The sequence below is a fragment of the Sphaerodactylus townsendi genome, linkage group LG02 (assembly GCF_021028975.2).
Source record: "Sphaerodactylus townsendi isolate TG3544 linkage group LG02, MPM_Stown_v2.3, whole genome shotgun sequence".
Classification (NCBI taxonomy): Eukaryota; Metazoa; Chordata; class Lepidosauria; order Squamata; family Sphaerodactylidae; genus Sphaerodactylus; species Sphaerodactylus townsendi.
The window spans coordinates 37,183,179-37,197,725 of record NC_059426.1 but is presented as its reverse complement, the minus strand read 5'-3'; the positions used below and the strand labels follow the sequence as shown (position 1 = coordinate 37,197,725).

Below are 14,547 nucleotides of genomic sequence, written 5' to 3'. Positions count from 1 at the left end.
TTGCCATTTATTTTAACTTCCAAACCTGAACACGTTAGGTGAAAAGACGTTGCATTATATTTTAACTTCCATGGGGTGCATTTAGAATAGGAGCGTTACAAGAAAATAAAGTTTCACACTGTTCACCCTCGCGAGAAGCTCAGTAATCAACCACCAATCCCAGTGGGTATTCTTACTCTACTCTAATTATCAGCCCATAATCAGTCACTAAAATGGAGTAGGGGATCACGTATGCTGCCCTCAGTTCCTTGGAGGAAAGAGCAGACGAAAATCACATAAATGAAAAACAGAAAAAGAAAAACAGCATTTTAAAACTTCAAAAGTCACCATATCGTGGGTACTCATTTCAATTCTGCCATCACCAGTGCCGTCCCTTTCCTTAATTTTTAGTGTTTTAATGAAATATAACCCTGGTTCCCACAGAGGCGACTGTGCAGATGGCACATAGATTTTTACAATGGGTAGCAAATGTAGTTGGCACATTTGTATCCCACCTAGAGTTCCTGTGGTCACAATCAGGGAAAGAATTGTTGGTGATTCCCTCCCGCCCAGCCTTTTCTGGGGTCTCCCATCTCACAAGGGTATTATTTGGGGGGACATTTTGGGCTGTACAGGAGGGTTGATCAATGAAGTCCTCCCCCCCACTTGTGTGTGTAAAATACTATCAGCGGGTAGCTGACTTATGGCAACCCAGTAAGGTTTCCAAAGCAGGAGAATAACAGAGGGGGTTTGCCACTGACTTCCTTTGAATAGTGGCCCTTGATTTCCTTTGTGGTCTCCCATCCAAGTACTAACCAGGGCTGACCCTGCTATGCTTCTGAGATCGGACAAATTCCAGCTACCCTAGGCCATCCAGATCAGAGCAATTCTCCTGATTAGATCTGCAAAAATTCTAGGTGGCAGTCACATTTTATCCGATCCTACAAAGGCTACCCAATCCAAAGTGAGTCAAGAAGCATCCTAGCTTCAATCAGGCTGCTTGCGGCACTTAGAAATTTTTGAAATGAACCGAGGACAGAGGGGTGCAGTTGGTGAGAGAACCTCCGCCCATCATGGACTGGTGGGTAGACTCCCATAAGGGGTGATTCTCTCACCACTATTATTTAACATCTACATGCACTCTCTTGCATTAATCCAGAGGTTTGGACTGGGCTGTCATCAGTATGCAGATGACACCCAGCTGTTTCTGATGATGGAAGGTCATCCAGATGTGGCCCCATCTGCTTTGGCTGACTGCTTAGAAGCCGTGATGGAATGGATGAAAGAGAGCTGGCTGAGCTTATATCCAGCAAAGATGGAGGTCCTGTGGAAGGAGCAGGTGGGAAGATGTCAGCTGCTGACTCTTGACAGGTTGCAGATTGTTGCTGCGCTGACTGTCCACGCCTAGGCATATTCGTTGTTGCCTCAGGTGAATTATGCCAGTTGCATGGCATTCTACCATCTTTGTCAGGCAAGACAGCTGGCACCCTTATCTGTGGCTAGCCAACATAGCCACAGTGATCCATGTAACGATCACCTCTAGGCTAGGTTACCACAACTCGGTTTACGCAGCAACCTTGGGCCTGCTCTGGAAACTCTAGCACAGGGGTAGGGAACCTGCAGCTCTCCAGATGTTCAGGAACTACAATTCCCATCAGCCTCTGTCAGCATGGCCAATAGGGGCTGATGGGAATTGTAGTTCCTGAACATCTGGAGAGCCGCAGGTTCCCTACCCCTGCTCTAGCAGATCCAGAATGCAGCAGTGAGGGTCCTAACCTTAGGGTCTTAACCTCCAGGCGGTCACATAATCAACCTGTGCTCCACCAGCTGCACTGGCTCCAGGTGGAGTACCAGATCAGGTTCAAGGTTTTAGAACTGATGAACAAAGCCCTAAATGGTCTGGGGCCAGTATACTAATCGAATTATCTCTTCCATTACGCAATGGCGGAGCGCCAAGGGGACGTGAGGTGCGTTGTGCACCGGGTGAATGCCTGGGGGCCGGAAAATCGCCCCTGGCCCCTCTCCCTTTCCCCCGCAGCCCCCCCACGGTGCCCCCCGTGGCACGCACACATACACACACCCCTTTCCACACTTACCTACGTTCCCTTTTTTTAAGTACTTTTTGAGGCTGAAAAAAGCAGCCTATTTACAGTTCAGACTAAAAACTGCCTGAGGAACTACAGTTCCCAGGAGACCTTGGGGCTCACAAGGTCTCCTGGGAAGTATAGTTCGTCAGGCAGATTTTTCCCTGAACTGTGAAGAGGCCGCTGTTTTCAGCCTCAAAAAGTACTAGAAATAGAAAAGGTACATAGGTAAGTGTGGGAAGAGGGGCGGAAGTGTGTGCTGCAGGGTGGGGGCGCCACAGGGCCGCGTGGGGTTCATGGGGGGGGCGGAAAAACACACTGTGCACCGGGCGCAGTTTGGCCCAGCTACGCCTCTGCCATTACGTCCCCTGACGGGTACTTCGATCATTGAGTGAAAACTTATTTGTGGTCCCTGGCCCAAGGGAAGTCCAGATGGCCTCAACCAGACCCAGGGCATTTTCAGCCCTGGTCACAGCCTGGTAAAACACTCTGTCCAAGGAGACCAGGGCCTGCAGGATTCAATGTAATTCCACAGGGCCTATAAGACAGAACTGTTCCTCCTGGCATGTGGTTGAGGCAGCAACTATTACCGTCTTTAGTCTCCCTGCTCTTTTCCATTCTCCATCTCTTTTGATTTTCAGCAAGCTTAGGTGAAGTTTAGATTTATTTAATTGGATTTAATATGCTGCCCCTCCCCTTTTTGAGCTCAAGACGGCTGACATTTCATGACACAAATAAAAACATTACATTTAAAAATGACAAAATAATTTACACCTGTATTCTACATTCATGGCTATTTCCAAGATGGTGAAAAACGCCAACAGATCCATTGAGGGATTGGCTTGATGGAAAAGGGGGAAGCCAGATGGTGCTGTGGTTACCTCAACAGTATGTTTTATTGCCATCAGATTTGTGGGAATTATGTATAGTTGTAACTTTTTAATTTAAAGATTTTATTATATTCATTGCGTGAACTTATGATGCATATACCTTTGCTGGAAACCTCCCAGAGCCCAAAAGGGGAGGGACGGTATAGAAATTTAAACAAAATAGATAAGCATTCTCATAGCATCATTACCACAGTTCTTTGTGAACTTTGTTCTGAGGTTAAGCATTGTGCAACCCCATTTCTGAAGCTATCCAGGCTCCATTCACTCAGCCTTTTCTTGTAATTAAATTGGTGTGCTGACTAGAGGCTACATTATAACTCTACAGAAAGCCAGTAAAATCAACCTGGACATGTGCATGGAGGCTAGGGTTGCCAACGTCTGGGTGGGTTAAGGTCTGTGGGTGGGTTAAGGTCCGTGGTGGCGAACCTTTGGCACTCCAGATGTTATGGACTACAATTCCCATCAGCCCCTGCCAGCATGGCCAATTCGCTGATGGGAATTGTAGTCTGTAACATCTGGAGTGCCAAAGGTTCGCCACCACTGGTTAAGGTGATATCCCAGAATTACAGTTCTCTCCAACTGATATATATCACTTTTTTCTATAAAACTAAATCACTATGCAGGACAGGATTCAACACACTCAATCCAATGAGATCAATGAGCTTATACGTGTTTGTCTGTGTGGGACTGTTACCCTGGATTTTACACAAACCTTTCCCCACAACACAGAAAAAGAGTCCAGATTTATTCCATTACAAGCTGTTGTGAGTCAGCCCTTATTTCATCAAAAGAATGAAGTGTACGTATATTACAGAGGTGCCCCATGTGGTGCCCGGGGGCATTATGGTGCCCAACAACATCTTTTTCTTGTATCTACCAAGTGTTTTTAGAAAGTGGGTGGGGTCAGGTACGTCTTTTGCCCTTCAAGGCTTCTGATTGGTTGCTTTGCTTTGGCAGCCGCTGCCATTACAAGGATCTTCACTGTGTGACTGGAAGCAAACTACAACAGCCATTGTGGTTGGCTTTGCCTCCTGCAGCAGCTATTTTGTGGCTATGCCCACCATGCTGTGTCAGAACTCAAGCAGTGCCATACAGGCTCAGAAAAGATGGGGACACTGATCTATGAGGTCAATGCAGTTCTATTAACCACAGAAAGCGGGGAGAGAAATGTTACTTTTTAAAAAGCCAATTTAAAATAAGATTCCATCAAAAGGGCATTGCTTTTGAACTGACTTCTTTTTCAACATCTCCTCCCTTCTCAGTCTTTTTGCTATGAATATGCAGCAGTCTCATGGATACATGGCTTATGTATCTAATGAAGTGAGCTCTCACGCATGTTGAAATCGATTTTTAAAATCATTTTTTAAAAATCTCTGATTTTACTGCTACAGACAGACTCATCTGGAATTACCTTCTCAACAAGTATATCTTCTTCTAGCTATACTATCAGACATACCTGTTTTGTAATGACAGAGTCCAACAACCAACAGAGGTATTGTTCAGTACTCAAAAGCAAACCTATACAAGTGATGGAGGACAATATTATTTCTTTCATCCTATTTTATGCTCACAACTGCACCAACAACATGTGGATAGAGAAAACATATCGTGAAATGTGTTGTTTTTAGACTACTAATCTTAAATCAGACTTAATTTTTGCTATCAATTAACTTTACTGAAATATTTAAAAATATTTTGAATGCGTCTCAGAAATTATTTGTCCTTTACAAATATGTCTCAAAAAATTTGTCTCGATGCACAGCTGCTCCATTCTAAGCCAAATGAAATCAATGAGCTTCAACAACTCTAGATAGGATTCCACTATTAATGCTGTTTTTAAGTTTACCGACATACTACTGAGTGGTACATGAGACAGAGGGATATATCAGGTACTTTTAAAAAAGAAACTCAGTTAAAAAATTACTTGATCACATTTTTTTCAGTGTAAAAATAAAGAAAAGAGATACAAAGAAAAGATAGTGGGCCTTTCCCCACTTACCTTAAGCTTCATGCTACTTGAGGAGAGTAGCGCGGGGTCCCCCGGCACTCCCCACGAGAGGGGCGGCGATAGTGCAGCTGCCCCAACGCTGCCGCTGTCGCGCCCCCTCAGCGCACGGCATCCCTGGCGCTCTTGCAAAGGGCGCCTTTTGATGACCCCGCGCAGAGCGCAGGGAATTGCGATGGGGACGCCCGGTGGCGCGCACCAGAGGGATGCAGCGGCAGCTTTCGAGAGCAACTGGCGCTTTATGGCATAGGGAGGGACTCAGGGGGAGAGTGGGAAAAGGCCCAATGACTCTAATAAGAGCTCCATATTTACTCCATAGCACAAAGAGCTACTGTGTTGGTTGCCAGGTCTCCCCTGACTACTGCCAGGGGTGGAGGCAGGGATGCCAGATCCAGGTTGGGAAACTTGGGAATGCAGACTATCTATGGAGGTCAGGGACCTCTATGGGGTACAATACCTAGAATCCACCCTCCAAAGAAGCTAATTTCTCCACGGGAACTGAATTTTGTGGTCTGGAGATAAGTCATAACTCTGAGTGATCCCAGGTCCCACATGGAGGCTGACTTCCCTAGGTGTTTATGGGTTTCCATATTTACCTAAACAGAAAAGCAGTTCCATGCACGTGATCCTTTGTGCACTGTATCCTCCATCAAAGTGAATGGAGAAATCTTTTCAGTGAGGGATGGAAAGGACCTCTGGATTAGATATGTAAAGAAGATGTTCCTCAAATATACACGAAATTATATAAAAACCACTGATACAGGTAAAAGTGTATCCCAAGTAAGGGAAAAACCGCTCCCATAATATATAATGGGCAAACTACAAGCAAAGACTCCTTCCCTCATCAAAATTAGTAAGAACTGCAACTGTGCTTGAAAACTTTTAATCATTTTATAGTATAATTTTTATGCATGCACATGCCTAGTGTAGGAACCTAACTTTTGCGGAGCATAGTACATGCATTTACTTTGAAGCAAACGGGACTTCTTTCAAAGTCTGCATTCAATAAGATTAGGCGGCTTGCCGGTTTCTGAATCAGCCAGAAAACCTTGAGTGACATCCTATTTCCATTGAAATTGGAGTCTGTTGATTTTAACACAAGGTCTGGATATCATGCCCATGTAAATCTATTCCCATTACTTCCACTGACCTTTGGTAAGTAACTTCTCATGCCACTCTATTTTCTTTTACATGTACATTTGGAATAGCATTTACGCTGCACAGAAACAGTCAGTACAATTCCAATAGGGTTGCCAATCTCCAGGTAAGGTCTGGGGTTCCCCCCAGAATTACAACTGATCTCCAAGTTGCAGAGACCCATTACCCTGGAGAAAATGGTGGTTTGGGGGAGTGGACTGTATGATATTATACCCCGCTGACATCCCTCTCTTCCCCAAGCCCTGCCCACTCCAGACTCTACCCCAAATCTCGAGGAATTTCCAACCCAGAGTTAGCAATTTTAAATGCTAAAAAGAGTTACATCCTTGTAAGTCAATGGATTTAGAAAAATGCAACTTGGTTTAGGATTGCACTGACAGAAACATGTCCTAACATTACATGGAAGCAAATTTGCATTGATTTCCAAAGCCATTTATTTGCAAGTGATTGGGATTAGAATCAACATGCTGATTTATTGTTATCTTTAAACAGATTATTCATGGTCTCTTTGGGAAATGAGTTGTATTTGCAAAGGCATGAATGGAAGTAGTATTCAGTGTATTAAATATTGCAAAAGGTTTATTTTTAGATGATAAGCAGGTGATTTTGTATATTCAGATCAGCATTTCAGGTTAGTAGCACCGATTCAGAACTATAACAAGATAAACAGTAAGCAACAAGAAAACAATATGTATAAATCCCAGTATGATCCTGAAAAGTATGAAAATAGAATTGACCCAACAGTGGCCACAGAATACAAATTGGCCAGGTAGATCCAAATTGTGGGGAAGAACGTTATAACACACCTTGGTTAAAAGGTTGAGGATACTTTCCTGGAAGTAATTGTAACTGAATAACCTGAAACTTGTTCCAAAGTACAGACCTGTTTAGGATTACTGCCAAACTCTGTAATAGTTCAATCCTGAACAGAGTTACACTTCTGCAAACTAATGGACTTGGAAGGGTGTAACTCTGTTTAGGGTTACACTATTAATGACCTCCCACAAGTAAGTCTTCTCTTAGCCTTCGGCCTTCATCTACAGGAGTGGTTCTCAACCTGGGGTACACATACCTCCAGAGGTAAGTGACAGAGCATTTGGGGGAACGTGAAAAAATTTACATAAAGGGTTTGCTAATATGGGGATACAGTTTTAGGAAAATGGGTTGCCAAAAAATACACAAGTGAACCACTGATGTATAATATGGAGAAAATAATACTCAGCTACATTAAAGGGCTCTTGCAAGGATTATAGAGACAATTTAAGTGAAATGTTTTGAACACTTAAAACGGGTTGTAAAAATGGCTAAATATTATTATAATGATTAACAGTTTCCACCACACAGCACACAGTATAGTTTTGCTTTGTTTTTCAACAATCTGTCTTGGAGAAATGTGCTTTCCTTCCATGCTTGATTTCATTAAGGCACATATTCATTTGCAAGAGATCAATTTTCAACCAGTGAATACTTAATTGTTTGTCTGATTAACTTTGTCAGCATTTTCCCTGACTGTTGGGAGTATTTTAAAAATAATTTCTTTAAAGGTTGTAGGTTGCAGCAGAAAACTGTGAACAACCAACAGAAATAACCTTGGCAGCAATAAAATGTGAGGACCTCAACCACCTATTTCAAATACAAGTCAAATACAAGCTTTTTTCTGCTCACAGAAATCGTATATAACCATGGCTTCAAACACACAGAACTCACTTAAGTAAAGACAAATAATTTAAGTCTAACTCTAACTAACAAAATGTTGACGAACTAGATTGTACCACAGGTCTGAATCGATTACATAGTTACACACATTGTTTTCAGTGGGATTTAAGTGTGAAAAAAATTGTGCTGCATTGGGATAATACGTTTAAAGCTGAAATGGACTCAAGGGTTTTATTCAATATATATAGCAACAGAGGACCTGTTTTAAACATCAGTTTTTAAAAATGCCACCAGGTTATAAGAAGCATGCAGCCAGTTATAAAGATGCCTTTAGTACGTTCCTTTCTTTACAATAAGTTTTTTCCCCCTGTGTCTTTTGGAAACAAATCAGATTCTTTCTACTTCCAGATATGGCATCACAAGAATATTTAGAATTCAGAAGAAATCGCACACTAGTATATTCTTCCACTAATTTAGGGAGATCAGACAGAAAGCATGCACTTTCTTGCAACTGTGATATTCTACATCTTCTGTAAGGAACACAGAAAGTAGCAACAAAGACATTAACAATTGCAGTTCAAGCTGGGAGTGACTGTTCTGTTTCAATTCAGTGACACCACTAATGGCTTCTTAGCATCTCCATGAAATCAACCAGCTGTCAAGCTGATGCATCAGAAGGAACAGTTACGCACTCCCCTAAGAAAAAGCAACACATCAGGATGTTTGGCAAAACATCTGCTCCTTTACACTGCAATTCTATATTAAACATGCAAACAAAGAAATGAGAAGAGGGGCTAAAGGCAACCAGAAATCTAAGGCTTCCATTACTCTTTTATTTGCATTAAAAAAATATGTGTCATGTAATAACAATTAAAAAGCATTGGTTTGCATGGCATGTCCTATCTTTACTACAGATAGGGTATGAATGATAAACACTCCACCAGATTCAACTATAAGATACACTATTTTGTCTTTTTAAACCAGTAATCTTGAGAATTGTAGCTATCTCACTGTAAAGAATAGACACCCAACTTAATCCAGATCTCTCTCTCACACACACACACCAATTAAATGGGGAAACAAAGATTTTTATCTGATCCACAATGCAAACTATTACACCAAGTCAGAACTTTTTCAAATGACCATGACTTTGTCGAAATACGCACTTGCAAGTGGCTCAGATTTTGACTTTAAGATACATTTTAGAAGGAGAGATGTTAGTATCACCACCCGGCAGTTTAGCAGTCCAAGAGAGCCATTGTTCATAGACATGTTCATTTGTTAATTTCAGGGGAGTATGAACAGGAAGAAACCACTATCTGATCTTTTTTAAAAAGCACCCAAAGTCCTCCCACCAAACTTGTTCTCCTATCCCTCTGAAATTTACAAAACCACACAGTCATATGCATATGACTCCAGCCGGGTCTTATGTGCTATTTTTTTTCAAATTCAACAAAACCCAAGCCATTTTTTAAAATTAAAAGCTTTTGTTTGTTGAATAGGACTTTAATTGAGTGAAATTACTTGAACACCTAAAATACCCTGATTAAATTCAGATCACCCCACAGCTGCCTCCTTCACATACCCGATACAGAAAATTATTTCCACTACAATTTTCTTGATATTTCATGCTTTATTGATTAGGTGGTAGTATAACTAAATTGTGCACACAGTTTACAATAGGTGTGAGGTATCATATATACTTAACTACCATTTTCTTATACTGCTTATCTTCTGTTGCTCACCATTTATAATCTGGCAAATCTTCCAGGCCTTTGTTGCATGTATAATTTAGAGCCATCTGTTCTATGCGCTTTTAACTATTTCAACATTTTCATCCAACCAAAGAATCACAGAACTGGCAGCCATTCATTTCAACAAGGCTTTATAAAGTGGCTTCTTTTTTCATTGCTTCAAAAGAACAAATGAAGGTAAAATGCCTTACTTTAGTAAACAGAAAAGTAGATTTCTGCTCAAGTGCTAAAAATATCCTAAATCTGTCATGCCATTTGGACTGCATTGAAGAAAAGAACATCTTGGTGTTCTAAAAATGTGCCTATTTGTTTCCTATGTTAATTGTAGACAATTGTAGTCTCCCCCCACCCCACTACGAAGACAAAGGGAATGCAAATTAAACACAGGCAGTTTCATGTTGTTAGTGTAAGTGTAAATAAGTAGAAAGAAAAACACAGGCACAGGAAGCAGAATAGAAGTGTAAGATTCTGTTTAAAGATGTTATCGTTTACGAAGTGCTCAATGTTTCTTTAAGTTTTGCCCTGTGACCAGGAGAACTTCTATAAAAAGGGGGAGGGGTAATCTGTGGAAGAGGAGTAAGTTAAAAGCACAGTACTCTTTATTGTTTCCCTTTTCACAACTAGAGACATAAGAGCCTATAGCCAGAGGTAATGTGAGTCTGTGTTTGTGGGAACAATTTAGAATTTAGCATACTATGTTTGGAAAGCCACAGAGAGTCTGCAACATGATCCACAGAGCATACAGCATCTACAGGTCCTAGTCAGAGCATGCAATTCAGTATCAGCAAATAACAAAATAAAACCAGCGCAGAAATATTTGAAATGTTGAGGGGGGAGGGTTCCAAAAAGAAGTTTGCTGTCCTGTTTTCCTCAAATACCAAGTATCCAGGAAAGGTGCCCAAGCACTACTATATCCTATACTACTGACACAAGACTAATAGCAAAGGCAATTTAATTTTTATCCATCGGTGAATTACTACATCACCTGACATTAAAAAAAATTAAAATTCTGGCACTTTAAAAATTTTTACCTCTGAGCTAAAGAGAAGAAAGAATACTCAGTGAAATGTTATGTAGAAATCCAGATATTCCTCTGCCTGTTACAAAGATACACAGACCTAGCATGCTCAGGCATTATTCCCTTCTTCACACTTTAATATACTAACTAATACAGCTTTACAGATAAACAACAACAGGAGACCCCAAATATCTGGAGAGAAAATATATACAAGCTTTGGAGAAAGAAGGGAGAACCCTTCAAAACTTTACATGACGTCACTGCCCCTGAAAGATTTCCTAAACTTTGTGCCTTATCCAGCAGGGCTTGCAGGATTTCATTCACCTTTAGGGAAAAAAAATTAAAAGGGAGAGAGGAGAGACAGCCACACAGGGAGACTTGGAATTTTTTTTTTAAATGCTCAAGATGGCGAAAGCCTTGTTGTTTAGAGGGCAGAAAAATGGAGGATATTGTAATATACACAAAGGCATAAATTTCAGCAACTTGGCTAAGGGCTGCAGCCACTTCTCTGGCTTTATAAGGAAGCAACCCACACAAAAGATAGAGGGGGGAGAGAAAGCCGGAGGAGAGGGAAGAAACGCAGCACAGCCCTTTGCCAAGCACAGACCCCAGACGCCCCCAGCTTGCTCCTTCTCTTCCCCCCGCCCCCCCCCCCGCGGACACCGCTTTTTTTGCAACACCCCAAAGCGGTTTTTGAATCAACTGGGGCAACACAGCATTTAAAAGGGGGGGGGGGAGAGAGGGGAGGGAGGAGAAATGAACTGCCTGTGGGGGGAGCTTAGTGTGAAGGGGGGGCAAACGGGCAAGAAGGGGGGGGGATACAAACGGGCAAGATTCTCTTACTTTGCAGATTGCACCTCCTCATGGGGCAGCCCTTCCATGCCCTCCCATCGCTCCCTCCAACCAGCAGGGGGGGCCCAAAGGGGCTGGGCAAGAGAGGAAGAAGGAGGGAAGTTAGATGACCTAGTGGTTAGGGCTGGCTGTCAAGCTGCGGAGGGAAAAGTGGACAGGGATGAAAGGCAAGGAGAAGGGAGCGCAGGATATGCAAGCCCAGAAGATCCCATGCCTAGAAAGGTGGGCTTAGAGAAGACGTGGCTCCGGAAGAAATAACCCCAAAAGCGAGGGAGGGAGGGAGGGAGGGAGGGAGGGAGGGAGCGAGGGCAAAAAGAGCCTGGCACTCTGCCTTTCCCCCCAGCCCAGCAAGCGCCTGTGCCAGCCCACCCTCCCGTCCCGAGTGCACAAGGTCAGTTTCACTTTCCAGACTTGGAGCTGGCCCGACTTACTCCATGCACACCCAAGCTGGGCATGCAACGGGGTGGGTGGGGAGGTATGTATGTATGTAGATAAGTGAGCAGGTAGGTACGTTCGTAGATGGGTGGGTGAGACCCACACGCCCCCCTTTTTCTGTTCGAGGCACAGGCAAATCACACCAGCCCCAGCAACAAAGGACGCACCGCCAGAAAACGCACGCCAAGCAGCCTGGCCAAAGCCACCCCACCGCCGGTGCCTGCCTGGCAGAGCCAGATTGGTTGCACTTTCCGCAATTTCTCGCCCCCCCCCCCACCACCACCCCCCCTTCCTCCGCCGCCGATTCCAACTCACCTTTATAGTTTGGGAAGAGAGATCTCACACACCCACCTCTGCTTTGGGAGGAGGGGGGTCTCCAAAGGATGGATGCGCGTAATCTGGAGGATGGGGACGGTTTCTTTTTTATCTCCCCTCCTTCCAGAAAAGGGAGCGAAGAAAGACGGGGAGGAGGAGGAGGGGGAGAGGAAGAGCTAACTAGGAGGATGCATGCTCGTGTAAACCCTCTCGGCTGTCTGCGCGCGTCTCTGCCTCTCCTCTCCGCCTCTGCTTAGTTCCTTGCAACGGCGGCGGAGGGAAGCGGAGTCTCTCCTCCAGGTTTCTGCAGCTCCACTTCCAGGCGAACCCAAAGTGACGTCAACCAACTCGGCTCTTCTCTTTCCAACAATGAAAGTTGCTGTTAAAAGACCAGAGAGAGAGCGAGAGAGAGACGGGGGGGCCGGGGGGCAGAGACAGGGAATTGTTGATCGCGTTTCAGCCCCGAGAATAAATGACCCCAGCAGATCCCAAAAGGCGCATTCCTGTTCCCGCAAAAGTTCACCCTCTGTTTTTGCAGTCCTGCGCTGGAGCAGGAGGGCTGTTTAAGTTGGGGTGGCGGTGGGGAGCTGAGTTTGCGTGTGTTTTAGGATAGGGAATTACGAATGGAGATCTTACAGGGTTACACTGCAAGCCTGGATGGAGGTGCATTCCCCTTTAAAATGTAAAAGAAGGACGCGGCGAAGCTAGCCTCTTACCAATAGGCAAGCTATCCAGTTACACAGAACTCTTCAGACACAGGGGAGGGCGTGTTGGGTTTATTGCTAAAGCACTCTTGTGGCCTTTAAGGAGGTTAATGTTTTGGTTTTCAGAAGGGAATTGGTGGCTCTGATCCTGGGAACACTTGCAAACAGACCCCCACCAACTTAAGGAAATCCTATGGGATGAAAAGATTGGGACCCCAAAATCCTTATATATTGGAAATAATTTATAAGGCGTACACTGGAAGGATGGTCACTTAGAAAAAATACATATGCAAAAAGACCCCACCAACTGAAGAAAATCCTATGGGATGAAAAGATTGAGACCCCAGAATCCTTCCATATTTGAAAGAATTAATAAGCCGTTGTAATTCACTGAAAGTATGGTCGCGTTAAAAACATACATATGTGTGAAAACGTGATTAAAACACCCCCCCCCCCCCCAGTCCTCTCCTGATCCAATAGTTTAGACATGTGATCTCTCTTGTCTCTTTCTTGCCATCAAAGTCGTTGCAAGTCAGGGTGAAAGTCCACTGCAAAACGCAGCAATGCTTCCTGCAAAGTAGCCAAAGTAAAGTAAAATACAGCCAAGGACATAATTTGTCTGGAAATGGCGGGGGGGGGGGGGTTAGTGGTGGAGGGAAAATGGTTTGCGAGCTGGCTGTTTTCTTGCACTCTGAAATTAGAGCGTGCAAGTTGCTGACGCCGCTTTGCGCTGTCAAGGGCCATTGGAAACGTGCAGGTTTTTTAACATCAGATCTGAACAAAAGCTGGTCGCAACATCAAAATAATCTGCGCGGGGAGAGAGATGCTATTGTTTGGTGCTTCCTCTGCAGCCACTGGCTGTGATTTTAATTGTGCTGGAGGATCTTCATTAGTATTAGCAAATGGAGAGATTTCACAAAGCTGCTTCATTAGGGGGAGGGGGGGAACCAGCTTGGCAGACTGGGTCTTTTTGCATGCAATGGGAATGTCAGCCTTACCTCGGTCATTTGTAACATAATAAGTGTAAGCACAATGATTGCAATGCAGGAACACTGGGGGGAAGGGCCAAAAAAACCCCTTGCCTGTCTATAACAAGGATATGTGAAAAGCGCCTCATGACACATTAAAATGCACACTAAAAATTACTAGAAATTATGTCTTGGGAGGCTGATGGGGAGGGGGAAATCAGTTAATGGGCTATGATTTTAATTGCAATTTTGGTCCTGGTTTGTTTTTATTCCTCACATTCACATTCAGCAGCAAAACCGTACTAGCGTTTATTGATTTTTTTTCACTGCCACATTCCCGGAATACAGATTTTAATCATTTCACTACACCACACTCAGTAATTTCATTAAAAAACTGGAACCTTCCATCCCCAGAAAAGCATTTAATTTCAATGACACACGATTTCTCTTAGCAGCAAACTGTCTCAACAGTAAAAGCTGGCCTGAGGTTCAAATGCATAATTTAATCCCGAGTTTCTCCATGCTCTGCATTCTTTTGAAGCTATAATTTGACTAACTACCTAATAACTGTAATAAGGACAATGATTTCCTTATAATATATTATTAACCCATATTTAATTAACTCAGGGGCCAAGCTCTGTACATGTTTGATTGGGTCAGTAGTTCTATAACCTCAAAATTTACTAATAATATTCTTGGAGGAAAATGTGGCATCACAATCTAGCTATG

General features: G+C 43.4%; 1 protein-coding gene across 1 annotated transcript in view; it reads right to left on the bottom strand.

Annotated features, from left to right (window-relative positions):
* The window catches only part of BAZ2B (bromodomain adjacent to zinc finger domain 2B), a 259,702-nt gene extending 247,213 nt beyond the window's left edge, over positions 1-12,489 (bottom strand). Inside the window, 1 exon segment of the mRNA XM_048486766.1 lies at positions 12,147-12,489. The gene's annotated coding sequence lies outside the window, so the exon portion shown is untranslated.
* Between the last annotated feature and the right edge of the window lie 2,058 nt (positions 12,490-14,547).